Source organism: Carcharodon carcharias, chromosome 23 (genome assembly GCF_017639515.1).
Source record: "Carcharodon carcharias isolate sCarCar2 chromosome 23, sCarCar2.pri, whole genome shotgun sequence".
Taxonomy (NCBI): Eukaryota; Metazoa; Chordata; class Chondrichthyes; order Lamniformes; family Lamnidae; genus Carcharodon; species Carcharodon carcharias.
The window spans coordinates 47,448,909-47,474,599 of NC_054489.1; the positions used below are offsets into that span (position 1 = coordinate 47,448,909).

A 25,691-nucleotide genomic window follows, 5' to 3' on the forward strand; every position below is an offset into this window, starting at 1 on the left:
GGAACTGCTGCAGTCCATGTGCTGTAGGTACACCCACACTGCTGTTAGTTGGGGGGGGGGGGGTGGTGGGGTGGTGGGGAAGTTCCAGGATTTTGACCCAGTGACAGTGAAGGAATGGCCGATATATTTCCAAGTCAGGATGGTGAGTGATTTGGAGGGAAACTTCCAGGTGGTGGAGTTCCCATCTATCTGCTGTCCCTGTCCTTACTTGTTTGGAAGGTGCTGTCGAAGTAGCCTTGGTGAGTTACTGCAGTGCATCTGGTAGATGCTACACACACTGCTGGCACTGTGTGTGGTTGGTGGATGGAGTGGTTGCTGAAGATGGTCCCAGGTAAGATGCCATCACCCCTCCCCCACCTCGCTTCCCGCTCCGCGCATGCGCCTGCAGCCGCGACCTCCCGTTCTGCGCATGCGTCATCCGAAGTCGCTAGCTCCCCCTTCCCCCCCCCTTCTCCTCCCCGCGCGCATGCGCAGCGGAGCCGGCGGGGCCGGGCCCGGGCCAGGCGTTGCGCAGGCTCAGCGGGAATTGTCGCCGGCCGCCGGCCTTGCGCAGGCTCAGCGCGAATTGTCGCCGGCCGCCGGCGCGGTCTGTTGGCGCGTGCGCGGTGGCGAGCGGTTTGGCGGCTGCAGAGGCCGGCGTGGGGTTGTGTGTGGTGCGGTGTGTGTGTGTGTGTGTGTGTGGGGGGGGAGGGGGTGTTGTTGTTCCGGAAGAGAGCTCGCCGTGCGGCCCACTGCAGCCTGTCCGGGCACATCTGGGGGCTTGGGGCCCTCCCCCCCCCCCCCCCACCCCATCACCCCACCTCCGATTCGTAACCGCCATGGAGACGGTGGGAGCTGCGCAGCGTCGGGGCTGAATTGTGCAGAGAGCGAGTGAGGGGGGGCCGGGGCTGGGGCCCAGAGCCCCGGGACAAAGCGGAGGCTGGAGCAGGCAGAAGGCGGCCCAGAGCGGGGGTAGAGAGGCAGGCCGGAGTCTACCGGGATATACCCAAACCGGGGGCAAACTGACCACCGTACACAAATGCAGGTACACTGAGATGTTGCACGACACAGCGGGATATGTAAATTCTAGTACCGAGTGTCCTGGGACTTACTAAATGCATCTGTATCACTCTGGGATTAACGATTGTGTGTGTGCTGAACTATTGCAGAGCTGATAGGAATAAAAATTGCGGTTTACAGAGTTGATGCAGAAACTGCTGGGATATGCAAATTTAGATGCACCAGTCCTGTGTAAAATCTGTTGGGATCTACAAATACAAGTATGCTGAATTGATGCAGAGTATTCAAATATAAGTATGAAGTATGCTGTGATGTACACGTGTTGGTATTTAGAGTGGGTGTAAAATGTCCTGGGTTATTCTTTTATACGGTGACAGCTGAGATCAAATACGCTGTGATATACGGTACCAATACAGAGACTGCAGTGTACACTACATGTATACAAATGGAAGTGTACGGAATACATTGGGATGAATTTATGGAGAGATTGCACAGAATGTATTAGTTTATAGTGCTGAATATACTGAGATATACTAATATAAATGTAGAGCTAGTACAGAAATCTGATATATTAATGCAGGATTATTGAATAAGCATAGTTTCCTGGTACACTGATGCAGAAGATCAGTAAGGATAGATGTAACGTAGAGTTCTTGCAGGTGCTGAATACAATGAAGGTATAGGGATTTTGTATTTTATAGTGATGCAAGTACACTGAGCCAGTCTACAATATGCCAAGAAATATTATATCAGCTGTGAAGAACCATCACACAGTATAACAAAAAGTACCGGTGCACAATCCAGAACTGATAAATATGCCAACGTTTGTGGGAAAACTTATAGAGCCATCACAGATCTTGGCTGAAATAATATAGAAAATGGTGGAAAATCTCAGCAGGTCTGGCAGCATCTGTGGAGTGGAAAGCAGTTAACTTTTGAATCCAATATAATTCTTCTTCAGAACAGATCTTGGCTTAATGTAGTAATACAGGTATGCCAAGCAGTTACAGAATGCACTTTGATATTTTATTGTGATATGGAGATAATATCCAGATTGAATATTGGATAATATATGTTAATGAAGGTTTACAGAGCTGTGCAGAATATTCTATTGCAGGCACACCAACCTTATGTAGGCTATTCCAAAGTATTATCAATATGCATATGCAAAATCATGACAGAATTTGACACAGCTGGCCTTAGTACATGAGCATAAGGTAAAAGGTAGGAAAAGGCCGGCTGATTCCTGTAACATGATGCAATGTACCATCAGTCCACAGTCTAGCCCAGTCGTGTAATGTTGTCGGAGAGAGTAAAGATAACCAAGCTATTCTGATGTAGTTTTACAGAAGTAATGCAGAATTTTCTAAACTATTCTATTTTAGGTATAGCGAGATAGTATAGGATATGTTAATGTAGATATCCTGAAATAATGTAGAATATCCAACACAGATATACAAAGCAGGTACGAAACATGGCGTTATGCACTGTTGCAGCTAACCACAGTCAGTGTGGAATTAGATGCAATGATGGAGGTAGTGCTGAACGTGCTGTGATTTTCAGTGCAGAATACGACAATACATTAATCTAGGCATACAATACTGGTGCAGAATGTGAATTGATTTACTAAGGTGAGGATGCAGAGCCAGTGTGGAATATACAGTCAGTTCTCTTAAATGGGTGAGATAACAGCACAGCAATAAAATGGGAAGGGGAGCTCTGATAATGATCCCTTCAGGAAAACAAAAGTACATCCTGTGTTGTTTAGTGGTTCCAGGGGAAGATAGAAAATGGTTGTGGAGAGGCTCTGTGGTTTGCAAGCACTGGGGATGTAGTTGGGTCGTCCAGCACAATTGGGAATTCTCCCGCCAAAGTGGGAGGGAGAGGTGGCAAAGCATTGGATGATTTGTGGTTGAAGACTTGGAAGTGGTAATGTTTGTGATGGTATAATGTTTGGTTTTTTTGTACATTCATTGGATGTGGGCATCGCTGGCTAGGCCAGCATTTATTGCCCATCCCTAATTGCCCTTGAGGGTATGATGGTGAGATGCTTTCTTGAACTGCTGCAGTCCAGTCCAGATGGCACTTGACAGAGAGGAAGCACAGTGGTCAGGAACTTTTAAGTATTTGTGTTACATATGTGTGTTGAGCTGCCTGGAAGAGCTGAAGGAGAGGGGAAGCTTGGAGAAGCATTAGAGAAAAGAGAATTGTGCCTGAGATGAGGAGGGCACCAGCACTAACAGTAGTTAGGACTTGGAAATGTGAGCAGCTAAGCAAGGGCCAAGAAGAGGAGAGACATGCTTTAGACATATGGAATCTGAGAACAGCCAGCGATGGGGAGGAGTGAATTTGGAACAGGAATGTGTTCACATTGAGCAACTGAGTGGAGAGATAGTAGGGCTGAAAAGATGCACATAGACAGAGAGTGGAGGAAGAGAAAAAAATCAGAGCCAGGTTGTGATAATGGATTCTGTGCATGTTGAGAATAATGGCTTTGATTTATCCAGTTACCATTGGCATTTCTGACTTACCCCACTCTATTTTCAGGTTCCTTCTGAACCATTTTGCCCAACAGTCAATAGAGCAGAAATAGAGAATGAGACCATTGACATCCTGAGGGCTGGGAGTGGTTTAGAAACCAGCAAAGGACCACCACATGGTTGATCAAAAGGGAAAAATAGAATATGAGGGTAAACCAGCCAGGAATATAAAACATTGTAAGAACTTCTACAAATGTACAAAATGGAAGTGAGTGGCTAAAGTATACATTGGTCCCTTAGAAGCAGAGACAGGAGAAATTATTAGGAGATGAAAGAGACATTAAACATATTTTGCTTCTGTCTTCACAGTAGACACAAGTTACACACCAAGAATAGAGGGTAACCTAGGGGTTAATAAGAGTGAGGAAATTAAGGTAATTAATATCAGCAGAGAAAAAGCCCTGGAGAAATTCAAAGGGTTAAAAATCCAACAAGTCCCATGTCCAATGGCCTACATCCTAGGGCTCTAAAAGAGATGGCTGCTGAGCTAGTGCAAGTTAGCAGATGTACCACTTGTATTCAAGAAGGGAGGGAGAAAACAGCCTGACTTCAGTTATCAGGAAAATGCTGGAATCTATTAGTAAAGAAGTCTTAACAATGAAAAGCAAAATATGATTAGAACAAGTCAACATGGTTTTACGAAAGGGAAATCCTGTTTGACAAATTTATTAGAGTTTTTTGAGGATAAAACTAGTATGATAGATGATCTTCTTATCATGTCCACGGACAGTCTATACATGGCCCTGCCAGAACTGGACACATTTTTGCGCCTTGTTGTTGAATTCGGCAAGATCTGCAACAGTGCAGGGTTCCTCTAGCGATGGGCATTGCAGGAGATGTTGCATAGTCTGTGGCTCAGTTCCACATTCACAAGTTGTCGGGCTGGTTGTATATCCCCATTTGCTTAGTGACACCTTTGAACGACCTACACCAGTCCTAAGTCTGTTAAGGCTTGCCCAGTTGCAATTAGCTCCTGGGGGAAGGCTTTCATCCGGTAGAATTTCCATCGCTGGGGGTTGTTTGAGACTGGTGAGCCGGTCTTTCCACAAGGCGATGTGGGCTTCAGATGGGGTTGATTGTAATGGAACAACACTGTTCATGAAATTCTTCCTTGACTTTAGGCAGCTAGGTGTAGTTGTATGACCATGTAGAGGGTGCCTCTCATCTGATGTTTGACGGAGTCACTCTTTCTTGCTGGCTACCGTTCTTATATCAGGGGGAGCAATACCCACCAGGATATATAAGCTGTTGGTGTTTGTTGGTTTTAAACAACCTGTGATAAGTCGGCAGCTTGCATTCAGAACGGCATCCATCTTCTTAGCATGAGTAGATCTTTCCCATGCAGGCAGGCTTATTCAGCAGTGGAATAGAAAAGAGCAAGTGCACTGGTTTGCAATGTTTTCAAGCTTGCTCCCCATTTTGTGTTAGTGAGCTTATTCAGGATGATGTTTCGTGTGCTCACTTTTGCCTTTGTCTTTTTGATGTGATTCTTGAAGGTGAGGCATCTGGCAAGGGTGACTCCTAAGTAGATAGGGTGCTCGCAATGTGTCAGTGTTGCTCCACACCAAGTTACTTTAAGCTGACGTTTGGCTTCACGGTTTCTGAGGTGGAATGCACAAACTTGCGTCTTTGATGGGTTTGCGCAAAAGTGGTTTTCTTCATAGTAGGATGTTAGCCCCTCCAATGCCTCAGAAAGTGTTTTCTCCACGGTGTTAAAATCAGAGCTTTGGGCAGTGACACATGATAGTATGATAGATGAAGGGTAGATATAGTATACTTGGATTTCCAAAGACATTCAGTAAGGTGCCGTACAAAAGGTTAATACAAAAAATAAGGGCTCATGGAGTGAGGGGTGATGCATTAGCATGGATTAAGGATTGGTATACGAACAGGAAGCAGAGAGTAGAGATAAATGGGCCTTTTTCAATTTGGTAGGTTGTGACTAGTGGAGTGCTGCAAGGATCAAAGATGGGGCTTCAGCTATTTGCAATCTATATTAATGACTAAACAGAGACAAGAGAGAAATGTATCCAGGTTCACTGATAGAAAGCTATGCGGGGATACAAGCTGTGAGGAGGACACAAAAAGGCTGCAAAGAGATACAGGTTACGTGAGCGGGCAACAAGTTAGCAGATGGAGTATAATGTAGGAAAGTGTGAGGTTATTCGCTTTGGTCATAAGAATAGAAAAGCAGAATCTTTTTAAAAGGCATGAAACTTTTAACTGTTGATGTTTAGAGAGACTTGTGTGTACTCGTACAGGGAGTGCAGAAAGTTAGCATGCAAATAGAGCAAGCAATTAGGAAGGCAAATGGCATGTTGGCCTTCATTATAAGGGGATTGTACAAAAATAAAGAAACTTTGCTACAATCGTATGGGACTTTGGTGAGACCATATCTGAAATATTGTGTGCAGTTTTGGTTTCCATATTTAAGGAAGGGTATACTTGCATTGGAGGTGGTACAGCGAAGGTTCACTAAGTTGGTCATATGAACATACAAATAAGGAGCAGGAGTAGGCCACTTAAGTCTGTTCCGCCATTCAATAAGATCTTGCCTGATCTGAATGTAACCTCAACCCCACATCCCTGCCTACCCCAATAAACTTTCACCCCCTTGTTAATCATGAATCTATCTAGCTCTGCCTTAAAAATATTCAAAGACTTTGCTTCCACCGTCTTTTGATGAAGAGAGTTCCAAAGACTCATGACCCTATGAGAGAGAGAATTTCTCCCCATCTTTGTCTTAAGTGAGTGACCCCTTATTTTTAAACAGTGACCCCCTAGTTCTAGGTTCCATAAGAGGAAGCATCCTCTCTACATCCACCCTGTCAAGACCCCTCAGGATCTTAAGGGTTTCAATTAATTTGCCGCCTCCTCTTCTAAGTTCCAATGGATACAAGCCTGACCTGTCTAGTCTTTCCTCATAAGACAACCCGCCCATTCCTGGTATTAGTCTAGTAAACCTTCCCTGAACTGCTAACGTATTTACATCTTTCTTTAAATAAGGAGACCAGTACTGTTCACAATACTCCAGATGTGGTCTCACCAATGTCCTGTACAACTGAAGCAGAATCTCCCTACTTTTGTAATCAATTCCCATCACAAATGATATTCTATTAGCTTTCCTAATTTCTTGCTGTACCTGCACACTAACCTTTTGTGATTCATGCACTAAGTCACCCGGATCCCTCTGAATCTGAACTCTGCAACCGCTCACCATTTAGGTAATCTTTTATTTTCTTCCTGCCAAAATGAACAATTTCACATTTGCCCACCTTATACTCCATTTGCCAGACCTTTGGCTACTCACTTAACCTATCTATATCACTTCGTCGCCTCCTTACATCCTCTGCACAACTTACTTCCTGACATTGTCATCAAACCCGCTGACAAGGGTGGTGCTGTTGTTGTCTGGCGCACTGACCTCTACCTCGCGGAGGCTGAGCGTCAACTCGCAGACACTTCCTCCTACCTCTCCCTGGACCATGACCCCACCACTGAACATCAAGCCACTGTTTCCAGGACTGTCACTGACCTCATCTCCTCTGGGGATCTCCCTCCCACAGCTTCCAACCTGATGGTCGCCCAACCTCGGACGGCCCGCTTCTATCTCCTACCCAAAATCCACAAACAGAACTGCCCCGGTAGACCGATCGTCTCAGCTTGCTCCTGCCCCACAGAACTCATTTCTCATTATCTTGACTCCCTTCTCTCTCCCCTTGTCCAGTCCCTTCCCACCTACATCCGTGATTCCTCTGACACCTTACGTCACATCAACAATTTCCAGTTCCCTGGCCCCTACCGCTTCCTCTTCACCATGGACGTCCAATCCCTCTACACCTCCATCCCCCACCAGGATGGTCTGAGGGCCCTTAGCTTCTTCCTCGAACAGAGGCCCGAACAATCCCCATCCACCACTACTCTCCTCCGTCTGGCTGAACTTGTTCTCACGCTGAACAATTTCTCCTTCAACTCCTCTCACTTCCTCCAAATAAAAGGTGTGGCTATGGGTACCCGCATGGGCCCCAGCTATGCCTGTCTCTTTATGGGGTATGTGGAATATTCCTTGTTGCAGTCCTACTCCGGCCCCCTTCCACAACTCTTTCTCCGGTACATCGATGATTATTTCGGTGCCGCTTCATGCTCTCGTCAGGACTTGGAAAAATTTATTAATTTTGCTTCCAATCTCCACCCCTCCATCATTTTCACGTGGTCCATCTCTGACACTTCCCTTCCCTTCCTTGACCTCCCTGTCTCAATCTCTGGTGATAGACTGTCTACCAATATCCATTACAAACCCACCGACTCCCACAGCTATCTCGACTACAGCTCCTCACACCCTGCTTCCTGTAAGGACTCCATCCCATTCTCTCAATTCCTTCGCCTCCGTCGCATCTGTTCCGATGATGCTACATTCAAAAACAGTTCCTCTGACATGTCCTCCTTCTTCCTTAACCGAGATTTTCCACCCACGGTCGTTGACAGGGCCCTCAGCCGTGTCCGGCCCATCTCCCGCGCATCCGCCCTCACGCCTTCTCCTCCCTCCCAGAAACATGATAGGGTCCCCCTTGTCCTCACTTATCACCCCACCAGCCTCCGCATTCAAAGGATCATCCTCCGCCATTTCCGCCAACTCCAGCATGATGCCATCACCAAACACATCTTCCCTTCACCCCCCTTATCGGCATTCCGTAGGGATCGCTCCCTCCGGGACACCCTGGTCCACTCCTCCATCACTCCCTACTCCTCAACCCCCTCCTATGGCACAACCCCATGCCCACGCAAAAGATGCAACACCTGCCCCTTCACTTCCTCTCTCCTCACCGTCCAAGGACCCAAACACTCCTTTCAAGTGAAGCAGCATTTCACTTGCATTTCCCCCCAACTTAGTCTGCTGCATTCGTTGCTCCCAATGTGGTCTCCTCTACATTGGAGAGACCAAACGTAAACTGGGCGACCACTTTGCAGAACACCTGCGGTCTGTCCGCAAGAATGACCCAAACCTCCCTGTCACTTGCCATTTTAACACTCCACCCTGCTCTCTTGCCCACATGTCTGTCCTTGGCTTGCTGCATTGTTCCAGTGAAGCCCAACGCAAACTGGAGGAACAACACCTCATCTTCTGACTAGGGACTTTACAGCCTTCCGGACTGAATATTGAATTCAACAACGTTAGGTCGTGAGCTCCCTCCCCCATCCCCACCCCCTTTCTGTTTCCCCCTTCTTTTTTTTTCCAATAAGTTATAAAGATTTTCCTTTTCCCACCTATTTCCATTATTAAAAAAAAACCCACTAGAGCTATACCTTGAGTGCCCTACCATCCATTCTTAATTAGCACATTCGTTTAGATAATATCATCAACTTTAACTTTAACACCTATGTGTTCTATTGTACTATTGTCGTTGACATCTTTTGATGATCTGCTTCTATCACTGCTTGTTTGTCCCTACAACCACACCAACCCCCTCCACCTCTCTGTCTCTCTATCTCTCCGCCCCCCCACACACACACCTTAAACCAGCTTATATTTCAGCTCTTTCCTGGACTCGAACTCAAGTTCTGTCGAAGGGTCATGAGGACTCGAAACGTCAACTCTTTTCTTCTCCGCCGATGCTGCCAGACCTGCTGAGTTTTTCCAGTTAATTCTGATTTTTTTTTACTTTCATACCTGTCTTTGTGTCATCAGCAAATTTAGTAACCATTCCTTTGGTCCCTTCATCCAAGTCATTTATATAAATTGTAAAATGTTGAGGCCCCAGCACTGATCCCTGTGGCACGCTACTAGTCACATCCTGCCAACCAGAAAAAGACCCATTCATGCCAACTCTCTGCTTCTATCCAATCTTCTATCCATGCCAATATGTTACCCCCTACACCAAGAACTTTTATTTTCTGCAATAACCTTTAATGTGGCACTTTATCAAATGCCTTCTGGGAATCTCATAGTATGTCCACCGGTTCCCCTTTATCCACAGCACGTGTGACTCCTTCAGAGAACTAGCTCCTGGGAGAGGGTTGTCCTATGATGAGAGGCTGAGTAAATTGGATTTATATTCTCTGGAGATTAGAAGAATTGAGAGGTGATCTCATTGAAGCCTTCAGGATTATGAAGCAGCTTGACAGGGTAGATACTGAGACATTCTGTTTCCCCTGGCTGAAAAATCTAGAACATGGGGACTGAGATGAGAAAGTTCTTCACTTGGAGGGTTGTGAATCTTTGAAATTCTCCATCCCAGAGGGCTGTGGATGCTCCATCATTGAATATATTTAAGGCTGGGATAGACAGAATTTTGGTGTCTCAGGGAATGAAGGGGTATGGGCCGCAGGTGGAGTGGTGGAGTTGGAGTTGAAGCCTAAGATCATGCATGATCATATTGAATGGCAGAGTAGGCTTGCGTATGGTCGTCTCCTGCTCCAATTTCTCATGTTCTTACTCGCATTGGCAAATGCAGAAATAATCTGGGAATGCCATTCCGTCTCCCCCGCTTCCTATCTATTTGAAGCTCAACTGTGTTCAGAGCCCCAAAATTTTTCCTTTAATGAAATGTAGAAAATTAGTTTTTCTCTGTATTTAGTGCAATATGAATGAAATTGAGGGAATGTGTACATTTTGAGAAGGTGATTGCATTGGCTTAACTGTAGAAAAAAAAACACATTCTCCAGTTTAATCTTGTGGACTTTCAGGGACCTGGTTGGGAGTTGTGTTGGCTTCTTCCTGGCTTCCCTTACAGTAGCCTTGTGGCTCATGCTGTGCGTGCTGAGACTATTCAATGGAATGGTTTATTTGATAATTCTCACGTGTTTAAAAAAAAACTTACTGCTTGCATGAGCAACTCACAGAATAATGAAGCTGCATGGTCAGTTAGCTGGCACTAAGCAGTTTGGATATCAGATATATCCCTGAAAATGCGTTCTAAGCTAGAGTCTACTCAAGGAGTTTCGGTGGCTTATATGCAGAATAATAGATTTCTTGGAATTGGTTACAGACTGGATTCTAAGTTTAGACTTCTGAGTTAGCTGATCTCAGCTGGGGCAATGATGCAGCCATTTAAGTGTCTGGCTTAGGGAAGGGAAGAAACAATCAAGATTCCTGCTTTTGATTATGGTTCAGTAAGCCCTGCTGTAAAGTGTGCATGCACATCTGATAAGAACTCAGCTGTGAAGACACCATTGTGTCTTTTAAGGGGGAAATGTATAAATATTTAATTATATCAGGAAAATTAAGAAAATTATGAACTATGGAAAGAGACTAGAGTCATGAAATTAGTTTTGGATTCTTCCAGTAGAGATGGTCAGCTGAATGATCGTCTTCTATGGCAGTATTGCACCTGACCGCTCTGGACCCAGTGCACTCTTTGCTGCCTTGGAATGAGGGAGCCAGGTGTTTAACATGTAAATAAGTTTAAATCTTCCAGGATCATCTATGCTGGTATCACAACTACCTCTCTGAAGCTGCTAGAATATGGTGATGTGGGATTACGACTGACAGTGGACAGCAAACACAAAGAGAAACACACTTACAGTTTTATGGTACCTTTGACGGTCATAGGATATTCCAAAGCACTTTACAGCCAATGAAGTACTTTGAAGTGTAGTCACTGTTGTAATGGTGGGAAATGTGGCAGCTAATTTGTGTACGGCAAGTTCCCTGTGAACAGCATTGTAATAAATTACCAGATAATCTGTTTCTTTTTGTGTTGTTGATTGAGGGATGAATATTGACCAGGACACTAGGGGTAACTCTCCTGCCCTTCTTCAAAATAGTGCCCTGTGATCTTTTACATTCACCTGAAAAAGGCCTCAATTTAATGTCTCCTACAGTGCAGCACTCCCTCAGTACTGCACTGAAGTGCCAGTTTTGATTTTTGTACTCAAGTCCTAGAATGAATCTTTAACCCGGAACCTTCTGATTCAGGCGATTGTGCTACCAACTGAACCACTGACCAAAGTGAACTGCCTGGGTCACTAATTCATTTCCATGTTGTAACTTCTGTGAAAATCTATATAACTTCCACCTATGATGAGCATCAGTGTTCTTGATATTTGCCTTCTATCTGATGTTCTGCCATATCCTAACTTGGACCAAGACCTATTCATCCATCACATATGTCGTTGCTGACCTGTATTGCCCTCTGGCCTGGCAATACCTCAATTTAAAAATTCTCAGCCTTGTTCTCAAATTCCTCCATGGCCTTGCCTCTTCTTATCTCTTTAACTTCCTCCAGCCCTACATCCTTCAGATCTCTGCACTGCTCCAACCTTGGCCTTCTGCTCCTCTCTGATTTTAATTGTTGTACCATTGGTGCCATTGCCTTCAGTTGTCTGGATCTGGAATTCCCCACTGTAAACCACTTTACCTCTTTACTCCTTTCTCCTCCTTTAAGACACTCCTCAAATCTTAATCTCTAACCATACTTTTGATCACCTAATATCTTGTGTGGCTTGGTGGCAAAGATTGTTTTTATAATGCTTGTAAGAAGCACCTTTGGATGTTTAACAGCATTAAATGCTATATAAACCCAAGTTATTGTTTATGCCTAAAATGGCAACCTGACGCCCTCTCCCCTGCTACCAGATCCACTGCGCATCTCCAGCATTCCATTTCTTTAAGAGATGGCTAAGTTTTGAAATTGCTGATGTCGTTGTTTAGAGCAGTAGACTGCAAAGCCTCCAGGAGAAAGATCAGGTAGATCTTCAAACTTACATTGAGCTTAATTGGAATAATGCAGCAGGTCAAAGGCAGGGCAGAGGGACACAACTTGAATAATGCTGGGTAGACCTTGCAATGAGAATTGGAGAGCTAATTGGTACAGTGAGTAAAGTAGGGATGTCACGTTTACAGACAACTGGGGTGTTGCGCTCATGCTATCTGCCTTTGAAGGAGGATATCCATGTTCAAACTAAAGTGTAGAATGTACACCCTAGTTTGCTCAATTATGTATATGACTGGCAATTGCTTTTGCATGTGGCTGACTTGCTTGAAATCTAGGAAACTTGGGCTGATGTTTTCAGGGTATGTAGTGAGTTCCAACCATTCTCCAAGTTGAGTTGAACCAAGTAGAGTTGATTGGAACCTTCAGAAAGATGGATTAGACCAATTTCATTCCTGTAATTTGAATGACTACATTCAGGAAAACGGTGCCTTGTATAATGGTAATTACAAAATAATAACTTATCTTAAAGGTTGTGACCATGACTGCTTTTCTTTGAAGGAATTGGTTAAATATATTTATAAGTAGTCATTTAGTAGTACAGAACTTGAGTATTGCTGGAAAAAAATACTTTTCTTGTTGAAGCTTTTTGTCTTGCTCTCAACAGGACAATTTGCAAGAAAATATCAATGTCGGGGAAACAACATATTTATATTGTATGAGAAGGAAATGCTGATTGGTTGGCAAGTGGTCTCTGATTGGTAGAGACATTGCCATGGAGAATGCAGCAGTGGATGGTGACTGACAGTTAATTGCCGAGCATTGTTTGAAATGTAAACCAGGCAGCTTGATTCTGATTGGTTAAACATTGCTGTAGGGCATGAACCAGTGAGCGGCTTTCATTTATTTTGTTTAGCTGAAACGGGCAATGTGTGTACGTGTTCTGTCTGCAAAGAACAGGGCCCTGTGTATTAATATATGCAGCTTCCAGTACACGCAAATGAGCCACACTGCGAACCTGACTAACCAGGCTTGTATTGTGGCACATTTGCGTCTACTGGAAACCACATATATTAATACACAGGACCCTGGTCTTTGCAGGCAGAAAGAACACGTACACACATTGTGCCTGTTTCAGCTAAACAAAATAAGTGACAGCCATTTGCTGGTCCATGCCCCAGGGCAATGTTTAACCAATCAGAGTCAAGCTGCCTGGTTTACATTTCAAACAATGCATGCCAACCAATCAGCACTCTCTCTTCTAATGCAATATAAATCTGTTGTTTCCCACAACATTGGTAATTTCTTGCGAACTGTCCTGTGGAGTGCAAGACTAAAAGCTTCCACAAAAAAAACTTTTCTCAGCAATACTTAAATATTTTTATGGTAAATGCATATATTAAATTACTGGCATATATTCAGTTGTTTATCTGTAAAATATTTTTGATTGTTGGGTAAGGGCTGGAATGGAGCCTGGCCTGATGCTCAACATGTGAGAGAGGTTCTTGGGAGGTAATGTTTAGATACTGCATTTGAAGCAATTTACGAAAGGTTTTCTCACTGTTCATTATAAAAGACTAACCCAGAGACCAGGCCAGTAAAGATGCTCTGAAACTGTAAAGGTTCATGATGTACTTATTGGAGTAATATAAAATACAGAAGTCAGAATACTGAGCATAGAAGGGGCAGATAAGTCATGGGCATTTAGAATTCCAGCTTCACCTGTTTCCCTTTTGCTGTGCTGATTCTTTGGCCTTGCTTGCTGTATTCTCCTATTTCAGGGATTCTTTTTGCCACACTAAGATTTCTAGTGACCATGACAAATCAATAACTGTGTTTCCCAATTACAGCCCAGCCATTCTAGCGGAAAATGTATATAGGGTTTATTGAAGATTATGACTGAAGTACATTTATTAATTTATTTTGGGAAGGAAGGTGCACTTTGAATGTATTGTACAGTAACATTAAGTTTTGGGCCCCTGTGAATTTTTGGATCCCTTAGTATGGAGCAGTAGGAAGAGTCAGGGAACTGGGGGCCGGTTGAACATATCATCTGGGCATCAAAACCGGGTTAAACAAATTTAAACCAGAAATCAATGACTCTTTTTTAGTTTTATAAAGATGGCAAACCTGTCTGAAGACATTAGTATGAAAATACTCAATTTTAGCTTTAATACATAACAAAAGCAAAAGAAAATTATCCTTTCATTGGATGTGGCAGCCACAGGCAAGACCAGCTTCGTTGCCCATCCCTAATTATCCTTGAACAGAGTGGCTTGCTGGGTTGTTTCAAAGGAGAGTTGAGCCATTGCTGTGTGTTTGGAGTCACATGTGAGCTAGCCCAGGTAAGGATGGCAGATTTCCTTCCCTAAAGGGCATTAGTGAACCAGATGGGTTTTTGCAACAATCAATTGTTTCACAATCACCATTACTGAAACTAGTTTTCAATTCTAGATTTATTAATTGAATTTAAATTCCAATGTCATGGTGGGATTTGAACCCATGTCCTCAGAGCATTAGCCTGGGCCTCTGGATTACTAGTCCAGTGGCATTGGCACCATCTCTTCCCTATTTACCAACCTGCACAGACCTCCTTCCATGAAGGACATTTTGGAATGTTGCTTTGTTTACATTCTTTGTAAATCTACTTGCATTTCTTTTTTGTGAGGGAAGCCTGTAACCCCATTCATGCTTGGAGCAAATACTCATCGCTGAGCATTATACAGAGGCATTTGAGGTATTTGGCTCGCATCCAACCAGGAACTGACTGCAGTTGCTATTGGTGGGAAGCTAAAGGCCCATGCATGCTGTGACCCAGATGGATATTGTGGGTAATGTGCTGGATGCTAACTGATCTTGGTATTACCAGAAGCAGCCACCTGAGGTTTTTGGCTGCTTGACAATTGTGGCTGTTTCAAGAATACCGATACACAGACGAGGGGTGATCTGAATTGCATTGTGCCAAGGTCAAGTTAGCACAGTAGCTAGTCAGAGCAGAGGATGCAACTTGAAGCAATTTACAATTTTTTTAATGACTTGGATGAGGGAAATGAATGTACTGTTGCCAAGTTTGTGGATGACACAAAAATAGGTGGGAAGGCAAGTGGTGAGGATAAAACAGTCTACAGAGGGATATAGACAGGTTAAGTGAGTGCACAAAAATGTGGCAGATGGAATATAATGTGGGAAAGTGTGAGGTTATGTACTTTGGCAGGAAGAAAAGAGGAGCTGAATATTATTTAAATGGAGAAAGACTGCAGAAAGCTGCAGCACAGAGGGATTTGGGGGTCTTTGAGCATGAATCCCAAAAAGCTTGCATACAAATTCAGCAGGTAATAGGAAAGGCAAATGGAACATTGGCCTTTATTTCAAAGAGAATGGAGTATAAAAATAGAGAAGTCTTGCTAAAACTATACAAGGCACTAGTTAGATGCCACCTAGAATACTGTGAACAGTTTTGGTCCCCTTATCTAAAGAAAGATATACTGGCATTGGAGGCAGTCCAGTGAAGTTCATTAGGTTGATCCCAGGGGTGGAGGGATTTTCTTATGAGGAGAGGTTGAGTAGGTTGGGCCTGTACTCATTGGAGTTAAGAAGAATGAGAGGTGACCTTATTGAAGCATAAGTTTCCTCGAGGCCTTGACAGGGTAGATGCTGAGAGGCGGTTTCCCCTTTTACTCAGAGGGCATAATCTCAGAGTAGAAGGGACGTTCATTTAAAACAGAGATGAGGGGGAATTTCTTCTCTCAGAGGGTAGTTAATCTGTGGAACTCTTTACCGCAGTATATTAAAGGCGGAGATGGACAGATTCTTAATCAGTAAGGGAATCAAGGGTTATGGGGGAAAGGCAGGAAAATTGAGTTGAGGATTATCAGATCAGCCATGATCTAATTGAATGGCGGAGCAGACTTGATGGGCCGAATGTCCTACTCCTGCTCCTACATCTTATGGTCTTATGGTGCAGAACCACCTAAGCTTGACCTTCCTTCCTGCAAGTGTTGGAGGGTTCTTGTGTTTGGCTGTGAACTGACCGTGACAGCTATGCTGTGGGCATGCCAAGGCCACACTAAAGGGAAAACAAGATCTAGAGAAAAGAAATATTTGCATTTCTGCAGCACTTTTCATGACCTCAGGATGTCCCATAGTGTTTTACAGCCAATGATGTACTTTTGTAGTGTAGTCACTGTTGTAAGAGAATTTATCTTTTACTCAGTTTTCCCCGAGTAATTAAAAAAACATACTGTGTATGTCATATAAATCTAAGCATTTTTTTTAAAACTTCAGAAGTCTACCTCCAAGGAGTCTTCATCAAATTAGATATGTTGTTTTATGCTTTTCATCATGAGAAGTGTCCCAGAGTAGCTCCTTTGACTTGGGCAGTGAGGCTGCAACTTCACCCCAGCCAGAGAGCTAATCTGGAGTCCTTTTGACCCTGGTAAATTTGTCCCCACACAAGATTGTGCATCCCCAACTAGTAGTGAGCCTCTGGCAGTCTAGATCAACTTTCAGACCAGCCTGAAGTTATGACCCTCATTGCAGCCAATGATTAGATATGAACCTGTTATGCAAATTGTAGTCAGGTGCACAAAATATTTACATCCGATTTGGTGGAATTTTCTTGTAAAGGAAGGGCTGTCTCCTGATATATTCTGTATGGTCCCACCTATAATCTGTCTCTGGCTTTTCATTACAGGGATTGTTAGGAAGCTACAAATTTATTAGTATTTCTGGCTGTGGAATGAATTCCCGACCTGTCAAATAATAGATTTCTTCTTAAAAGTGTGATGTTCTAAAGTGCTCATTACAATTTCATTTGGACAGTTTATGATCTCAGACTTGCCTTTACCCACTCCAATCTTGTCCTTTCCTCTCTTGGAGCCTTTGATTCTTGCTAAGTTGTCATCTTTCTGGTATTTCACCTAAATAGTTGTTTTGTGTGTGTGAGCTCAGAGAGCAAGTGTCAGCACAATGTTTTACCAAGGGTTACATCAAAAGTCAAACCAGATACTGAACTAGCAACCGACAGCCTTAAATCTCAATGTCAACTTGCAAAACCAAATTCAATAAATCTGGTCATTCGTAAGCCTGCACCAAGGAAAAGATGATTATGGAGCTTTTAGATTGTTGTGAAAACACAATTTATGTGCATTTATATGTTTAAGGCTTCAGTTGTCGTCCTCCACATTGGTACCAACGACATTGATAGGACTGGAAAGGAAGTTCTGCTGAAAGAATTTGAACAGTTAGCCCAATTAAAAAGCAGAACCTCCAAGGTGGTAATCTTGGAATTACTACCTGAGGCGCAGGCAAACTGGCATAGGATAAATAAAGTGAAGGAGTTAAATGTGTGGCTCAAAGATTGGTGTGGGAGGAATGGGCTTCAGTTCATGAGGCACTGGCGCCAGTACTGGGGTAGAAGGGAGCTGCTCCAGTGGGACAGGCTTCATTTGAACTGTGCTGGGACCAGTGTCCTGGCGCATCAAATAACCAGGGCTGTAGAGCTCTAAGGGCTTTAAACTAAATAGGGGGGTGGCGGAGGGTCTGGAGAGGGGATATATAGGCTTACAAAGCAAAAGGATATGGCAGCATTGCAAGGCAGCTATTTCGGTAATGATATCCAGAGTGTGACAGGAAGGGACAGAGTGTACAAACATTTTTTTTTTTAAAAGCAGCAAATAGGGTTAAAGGGGGAAAAAATGGTAAAAAGGTAAAGTTAATGACTCTACTTGAATGCATGTAGTATTCGGAACAAAAATTAATTAACGGCACAAACAGAGGTTAATGGGTACGCTCTTATAACCTTTACAGAGATATGGTTACAAGGAGATCAAAGATGGGAACTAAATATTCAGGGGTATGTGACTTTTCGAAAGGACAGGCAGGAAGGAAAGGGTTAAAAACAAAAAAACTGCGGATGCTGGAAATCCAAAACAAAAACAGAATTACCTGGAAAAACTCAGCAGGTCTGGCAGCATCGGCGGAGAAGAAAAGAGTTGATGTTTCGAGTCCTCATGACCCTTCGACAGAACTTGCGTTCGAGTCCAAGAAAGAGTTGAAATATAAGCTGGTTTAAGGTGTGTGTGTGGGGGGCGGAGAGATAGAGAGACAAAGAGGTGGAGGGGGGGTGGGGGTGTGTGGTTGTAGGGACAAACAAGCAGTGATAGAAGCAGATTATCAAAAGATGTCAACGACAATAGTACAATAGAACACATAGGTGTTAAAATTAAAGTTGGTGATATTATCTAAACGAATGTGCTAATTAAGAATGGATGGTAGGGCACTCAAGGTATAGCTCTAGTGGGTTTTTTTTTAATTTTTTTTATATATAATGGAAATAGGTGGGAAAAGGAAAATCTTTATAATTTATTGGAAAAAAAAAGGGAAGGGGAAACAGAAAGGGGGTGGGGATGGGGGAGGGAGCTTACGACCTAAAGTTGTTGAATTCAATATTCAGTCCAGAAGGCTGTAAAGTCGCTAGTCGGAAGATGAGGTGTTGTTCCTCCAGTTTGCGTTGGGCTTCACTGGAACAATGCAGCAAGCCAAGGACAGACATGTGGGCAAGAGAGCAGGGTGGAGTGTTGAAATGGCAAGCGACAGGGAGGTTTGGGTCATTCTTGCGGACAGACCGCAGGTGTTCTGCAAAGCGGTCGCCCAGTTTACGTTTGGTCTCTCCAATGTAGAGGAGACCACATTGGGAGCAACGGATGCAGTAGACTAAGTTGGGGGAAATGCAAGTGAAATGCTGCTTCACTTGAAAGGAGTGTTTGGGTCCTTGGACGGTGAGGAGAGAGGAAGTGAAGGGGCAGGTGTTGCATTTTTTGCGTGGGAATGGGGTGGTGCCATAGGAGGGGGTTGAGGAGTAGGGGGTGATGGAGGAGTGGACCAGGGTGTCCCGGAGGGAGCGATCCCTACGGAATGCCGATAAGGGGGGTGAAGGGAAGATGTGTTTGGTGGTGGCATCATGCTGGAGTTGGCGGAAATGGCAGAGGATGATCCTTTGAATGCGGAGGCTGGTGGGGTGATAAGTGAGGACAAGGGGGACCCTATCATGTTTCTGGGAGGGAGGAGAAGGCGTGAGGGCGGATGCGCGGGAGATGGGCCGGACACGGTTGAGGGCCCTGTCAACGACCGTGGGTGGAAAACCTCGGTTAAGGAAGAAGGAGGACATGTCAGAGGAACTGTTTTTGAATGTAGCATCATCGGAACAGATGCGACGGAGGCGAAGGAATTGAGAGAATGGGATGGAGTCCTTACAGGAAGCAGGGTGTGAGGAGCTGTAGTCGAGATACCTACATCCGTGATTCCTCTGACACCTTAAGTCACATCAACAATTTCCAGTTCCCTGGCCCCAACCGCTTACTCTTCACCATGGACGTCCAATCCCTCTACACCTCCATCCCCCACCAGGATGGTCTGAGGGCCCTTAGCTTCTTCCTCGAACAGAGGCCCGAACAATCCCCATCCACCACTACTCTCCTCCGTCTGGCTGAACTTGTTCTCACACTGAACAATTTCTCCTTCAACTCCTCTCACTTCCTCCAAATAAAAGGTGTGGCTATGGGTACCCGCATGGGGCCCCAGCTATGCCTGTCTCTTTATGGGGTATGTGGAACATTCCTTGTTGCAGTCCTACTCCGGCCCCCTTCCACAACTCTCTCCGGTACATTGATGATTACTTCGGTGCCGCTTCATGCCCTCGTCAGGACTTGGAAAAATTTATTAATTTTGCTTCCAATCTCCACCCCTCCATCATTTTCACGTGGTCCATCTCTGACACTTCCCTTCCCTTCCTTGACCTCTCTGTCTCAATCTCTGGTGATAGACTGTCCACCAATATCCATTACAAACCCACCGACTCCCACAGCTATCTCGACTACAGCTCCTCACACCCTGCTTCCTGTAAGGACTCCATCCCATTCTCTCAATTCCTTCGCCTCCGTCGCATCTGTTCCGATGATGCTACATTCAAAAACAGTTCCTCTGACATGTCCTCCTTCTTCCTTAACCGAGATTTTCCACCCACAGTCGTTGACAGGGCCCTCAACCGTGTCCGGCCCATCTCCCGCGCATCCGCCCTCACGCCTTCTCCTCCCTCCCAGAAACATGATAGGGTCCCCCTTGTCCTCACTTATCACCCCACCAGCCTCCGCATTCAAAGGATCATCCTCCGCCATTTCCGCCAACTCCAGCATGATGCCACCACCAAACACATCTTCCCTTTACCCCCCTTATCGGCATTCCGTAGGGATCGCTCCCTCCGGGACACCCTGGTCCACTCCTCCATCACCCCCTACTCCTCAACCCCCTCCTATGGCACCACCCCATGCCCACGCAAAAAATGCAACACCTGCCCCTTCACTTCCTCTCTCCTCACCGTCCAAGGACCCAAACACTCCTTTCAAGTGAAGCAGCATTTCACTTGCATTTCCCCCAACTTAGTCTACTGCATCCGTTGCTCCCAATGTGGTCTCCTCTACATTGGAGAGACCAAACGTAAACTGGGCGACCGCTTTGCAGAACACCTGCGGTCTGTCCGCAAGAATGACCCAAACCTCCCTGTCGCTTGCCATTTCAACACTCCACCTTGCTCTCTTGCCCACATGTCTGTCCTTGGCTTGCTGCATTGTTCCAGTGAAGCCCAACGCAACCTGAGGAACAACACCTCATCTTCCGACTAGGGACTTTACAGCCTTCTGGACTGAATATTGAATTCAACAACTTTAGGTCGTAAGCTCCCTCCCCCATCCCCACCCCCTTTCTGTTTCCCCCTTCCCTTTTTTTTTCCAATAAATTATAAAGATTTTCCTTTTCCCACCTATTTCCATTATATATAAAAAAAATTTAAAAAAACCCACTAGAGCTATACCTTGAGTGCCCTACCATCCATTCTTAATTAGCACATTCGTTTAGATAATATCACCAACTTTAATTTTAACACCTATGTGTTATATTGTACTATTGTCGTTGACATCTTTTGATGATCTGCTTCTATCACTGCTTGTTTGTCCCTACAACCACACACCCCCACCCCCCCCTCCACCTCTTTGTCTCTCTATCTCTCCGCCCCCCACAAACACACCTTAAACCAGCTTATATTTCAACTCTTTCTTGGACTCGAACGCAAGTTCTGTCGAAGGGTCATGAGGACTCGAAACGTCAACTCTTTTCTTCTCCACCGATGCTGCCAGACCTGCTGAGTTTTTCCAGGTAATTCTGTTTTTGTTTAGGAATGAAAGGGTAGTGGGTGGCTTTGTTAGTACGAGATGGAATAAGTGCGATAGCAAGAAATGATCTTGGATTGGAAGATGTAGAATCCACATGGGTGGAGGTAAGAAATAACAAGGGGCAGAACACACTGGTGGGGGTAGTCTGCAGGCCCCCGAACAGTAGCTATACTGTAAGACAGAGAATAAATCAGGAGATAATGAGGGCATGTAAAAAAGGCAGTACATTAATCATGTGTGACTTTAATCTTCTTGTAGATTGGGAAAATCAAGTTGGTAGAGGTAGCCACATGCAAGAACTCAGAGTGTATTCAGGACAGTTTCCTAGAACAATATATATTGTGGATCCAGCCAGGGATTAGGCCAATTTGGATCTGGTAATGTGTAAGGAGGCAAATGATCTCAGAGTAAAAGGTCCCCTAGGAAACAGTGATGATAACATGGTAGAATTTAGCATTCAGTTTGAGAGTGAGAAACTTGGATTGGAAACAACTGTGCTAAACTTAAATCAGGGTAATTACAAAGGAATGAGAGCAGAGTTGGCTGCAGTGGACTGGGAAAGGGGTTTAGTAGAAAAGGCAGTTGATGAACAATGGCAGATATTTCACAAAATAGTTCATGGGTCACAACAAAGATATATTCCAGTGAAGAGAAAGGATTCTAGGAAGAGGATAAATCAACAATGGTTAACCAGGGAAGTTAAGGATAATGTCAAGTTGAAAGAAAACACATACAATGTGGCAAAGACTAGTGGTAAACCAGAGGATTAGGAAAGTTTTAAAAACCAACAAAAGATGACCAAAACATTAATGAGGGAGAAATAAACTTTGAGGGTAAACTAGCAAGTAATATGAAAATGGACAGTAAGAGCTTCTTTAAAATATAAAAAGGAAGAGAGAGGTCAAAGTAAACAAAAGCCCCTTAGAGAATGAGGCTGGGGAAATAATGGGGGACCAGAAAATGGCAGAGGAGCTGAATAAACACTGCATCAGTTTTCACGGTAGCAGACATTAATAGCATTCTAAAAATACTAAATAATGAAGGGGATGAAATAAATACAGTAACTATCACGAGGGAAACTAATAGGGCTAAAGGCCGATAAATCCCCGGGACCTGATGAGTTGCAGCCTAGGATATTAAAGGAAGTAGCTACGCAAATAGTCGATGCATTGGTAGTAATCTTCCAAGAATCCTTAAATTCTGGAAAAGCTCCAGAGGAATGGAAAACTGTCAATGTAATATCCTTATTCAAAAAGGGAGGGAGATTTATAAAAACAGGTAACAATAGGTTAGTTAACTTAACATCCATCATTGGGAAAACATTAAAGCCTATTATAAAGCTTGTAATAGCAGAGCATTTAGGAATGTATTATATGATCAAGCAGAGTCACGTGGCTTCATGAAGGGGAAATCATTCCTGACAAATTTATTAGAATTCTTTGAGGAGGTAACAAGCAGGATAGATAAAGGGGAACCAGTAGATGTAATATATTTGGATTTCCAAAAGGTGTTTGATAAAGTACTACACATAAAGCTACTTAATAAGAGCCCATGGTGTTGTGGGTAGTATATTAGCATGGATAGAGAATTGGCTAAATAATAGACAGGGAGTTGGGATAAGGTGGGCATTTTCAGGATGGCAGCCTGTAACTAGTGGGGTGCCACAAGGATCAGTGCTGAGGCCACAATTATTTACAGTATATATTAATGACTTGGATGAGGAAAGCGAACATACTATCACCAGGTTTGCGGATGACACAAAAATAGGTGGGAAGGCAAGTAGTGAGAATGACACAAAGAGTCTACACAGGGATATAGACAGGTTAAATGAGTGGGCACAAAATTGGCAGATGGAATATAATGTGGGGAAATGTGCTTTGGCAGGAAGAATAGAGGAGTGGAATATTATTTAAACGGAGAAAGCTACAGCACACAGGAATTTGGGGGTCCTCGCGCATGAATCACAAAAAATTATCATACAAGGTGAGTAGGTAATAGGGAAGGCAGATGGAATGTTGGCCTTTATTTCAAAGGGAATGGAGAATAAAAATAGGGAAGTCTTGCTAAAACTACACAAGACAATAGTTAGACCACATCTAGAATAATGTGAACAGTTTTGGTTCCTTTATCTAAGGAAAGATATACTGGCATTAGAGGCAGTTCAGAAAAGGTTCACTAGGTTGATTCCGGGTATGGAGGAATTTTCTTATGAGGAGAGGTTGAGTCGGTTGGGCCTGTACTCATTGGACTTTAGAAGAATGAGAGGGGACCTTATTGAAACATATAAGATTCTTAGGGGGCTTGACAGGGTAGATGCTGAGAGCTTGTTTCCCCTTGTGAGAGAGTCTAGGACCAGAGGGCATAATCTCAGAGTAAGCGGTCACCCGTTTAAGACAGAGATGAGGAGAAATTTCTTCCCTCAGAGTGTAGTGAATCTGTGGAATTCTTTACCACAGAGGACTGCAGAGACTGGGTTGTTAAGTATATTCAAGGATGAGAAAGACAGATTTTTAATCAGTAAGGGAATCAAGGGTTATAGGAAAAAGGCAGGAAAGTGGAGTTGAGGATTGTCAGATCAGCCATGACCTCATTGAATGGCGGAGCAGCCTCAATGGGCCAAATGGCCTACTTCTTCTATGTCTTATGGTCTTATGGGTTTAAGGGAAAGGTATCTGCCAGCCTTACCTTGTCTAACCCACCTGTGACTCAGGACCACACAATGCATGTTACTCGTAATGCCCTTGGATATGGCCTAGCAAATCACTGTGAGGGATGGGCAATAAATGCAACCTTACAAGTCCACTCACATTCCGAAGAAAAAATCCTGCCCTCGTCTAATGTTCACATGTACTTTCTAGCAGGAGTTCCAGATAGTGATTAGAAGTGCAAACAATGGCCGATTTCTTTCTTCCCTCCTTAACCTTGGGCACTTGTGGCCTATTGTAGTGTATCTTGTGCTGGATAGGCTGGTTTGGGACTTCTGGGTCTCAAAACCTTATGTGACCGAAGCAGCACATTCACCTAGTGAATGCTGAGAACGCAGCGAAACTTCAGTTACACACATTCCCTCATTCGTTCCACACCCTGACAATATGAAGGAGAATCTGAGGAGAGTCCTCTGGGACAGAGTGACTCCTGGTTAGTTTTCACATTAACGACAGAAATTAAATAAGTCGTGCTGTATACCACTTACTTTAGTGTCCTGTGATCTCCCAGGTTTCCGTTGACTTTATTTTGATTAAATATTTCTGGCCTTGAACAAGCGGCTGACATTGCATTAGTATGAAGGTACTCCCTGCATCTGGAGACTCCATGCCCGTCAGCATTGCTACAGTGGCAATCAAGCCAATTTTTGTGCTTCGCTTAAGCATGCTTTCCTTTTTAGTATGGTGTCATCAACATACCATTCCCTGACCAAGATCTGCATCCTATCTCCCTGCCAAGATGAGAGACCTCTTAAACTAACCACAAACAGATAACATGCCCTTCAATTTTGCTTCTCCAGGTCTCCGGTACAGTGCAGCATCACAGATCCTGGGAATAACCTTTGAGCTCCTCGCCTCAGGCACCATTGTTTTCCTACCAATAGTAGGTTTTTATGAACATGATTGATTTATGCTTTGGACCTAAACAGCTTTATTTCTGAAAAGCCAACATTGATAAGAATAATTCAGTTTTGTAGCCTTGTGAGTAGCCATCTCTCCTGATCCATGCTGCCTCTATCCCTCTGAAGCATTCCATAATGACAGCTCATGTATCAGGCCAGTTTAATATTTCTGTGGCAGAATTGGAACATGTAAAAACGGTATAAAATATTGACATATGTGGTATTGCATTGTATTTACAGTAGAGAAACAGAAAAAATAATGAAAAACTTCATGATTCAATTTGTTAATTATTAGAGAGGTATTTTACTAGAATAGTACCAGGGATGAAAAGAAAAATATTTAAAAACTAAAGCATCATACTTTTTAAAATTCATTCATGGGATGTGGGCGTCGCTGGCTAGGCCAGCATTTATTGCCCATCCCTAATTGCAATTGAGAAGGTGGTGGTGAGCTGCTTTCTTGAACCACTGCAGTCCCTGTGGTATAGGTACACCCACAGTGCTGTTAGGGAGGGAGTTCCAGGATTTTGACCCAGTGACAGAGAAGGAACAGCGATATATTTCCAAGTTAGGATGATGAGTGTCTTGGTAGGGAACTTTCAGGTAGTGGCGGTCCCATGTGTCTGCTGCTCTTGTCCTTCTAGCTGGTAGTGGTCATGGGTTTGAAAAG

The 25,691-nt window shown here is 44.0% G+C and overlaps 1 protein-coding gene across 1 annotated transcript in view; it reads left to right on the top strand.

Annotated features, from left to right (window-relative positions):
* Nucleotides 1-778: 778 nt before the first annotated feature.
* map3k3 (mitogen-activated protein kinase kinase kinase 3) overlaps nt 779-25,691 on the top strand; it is a 136,275-nt gene continuing 111,362 nt past the window's right edge. Inside the window, exon 1 of the mRNA XM_041173353.1 lies at nt 779-1,024. The gene's annotated coding sequence lies outside the window, so the exon portion shown is untranslated. The remainder of the gene's footprint in view (nt 1,025-25,691) is intronic.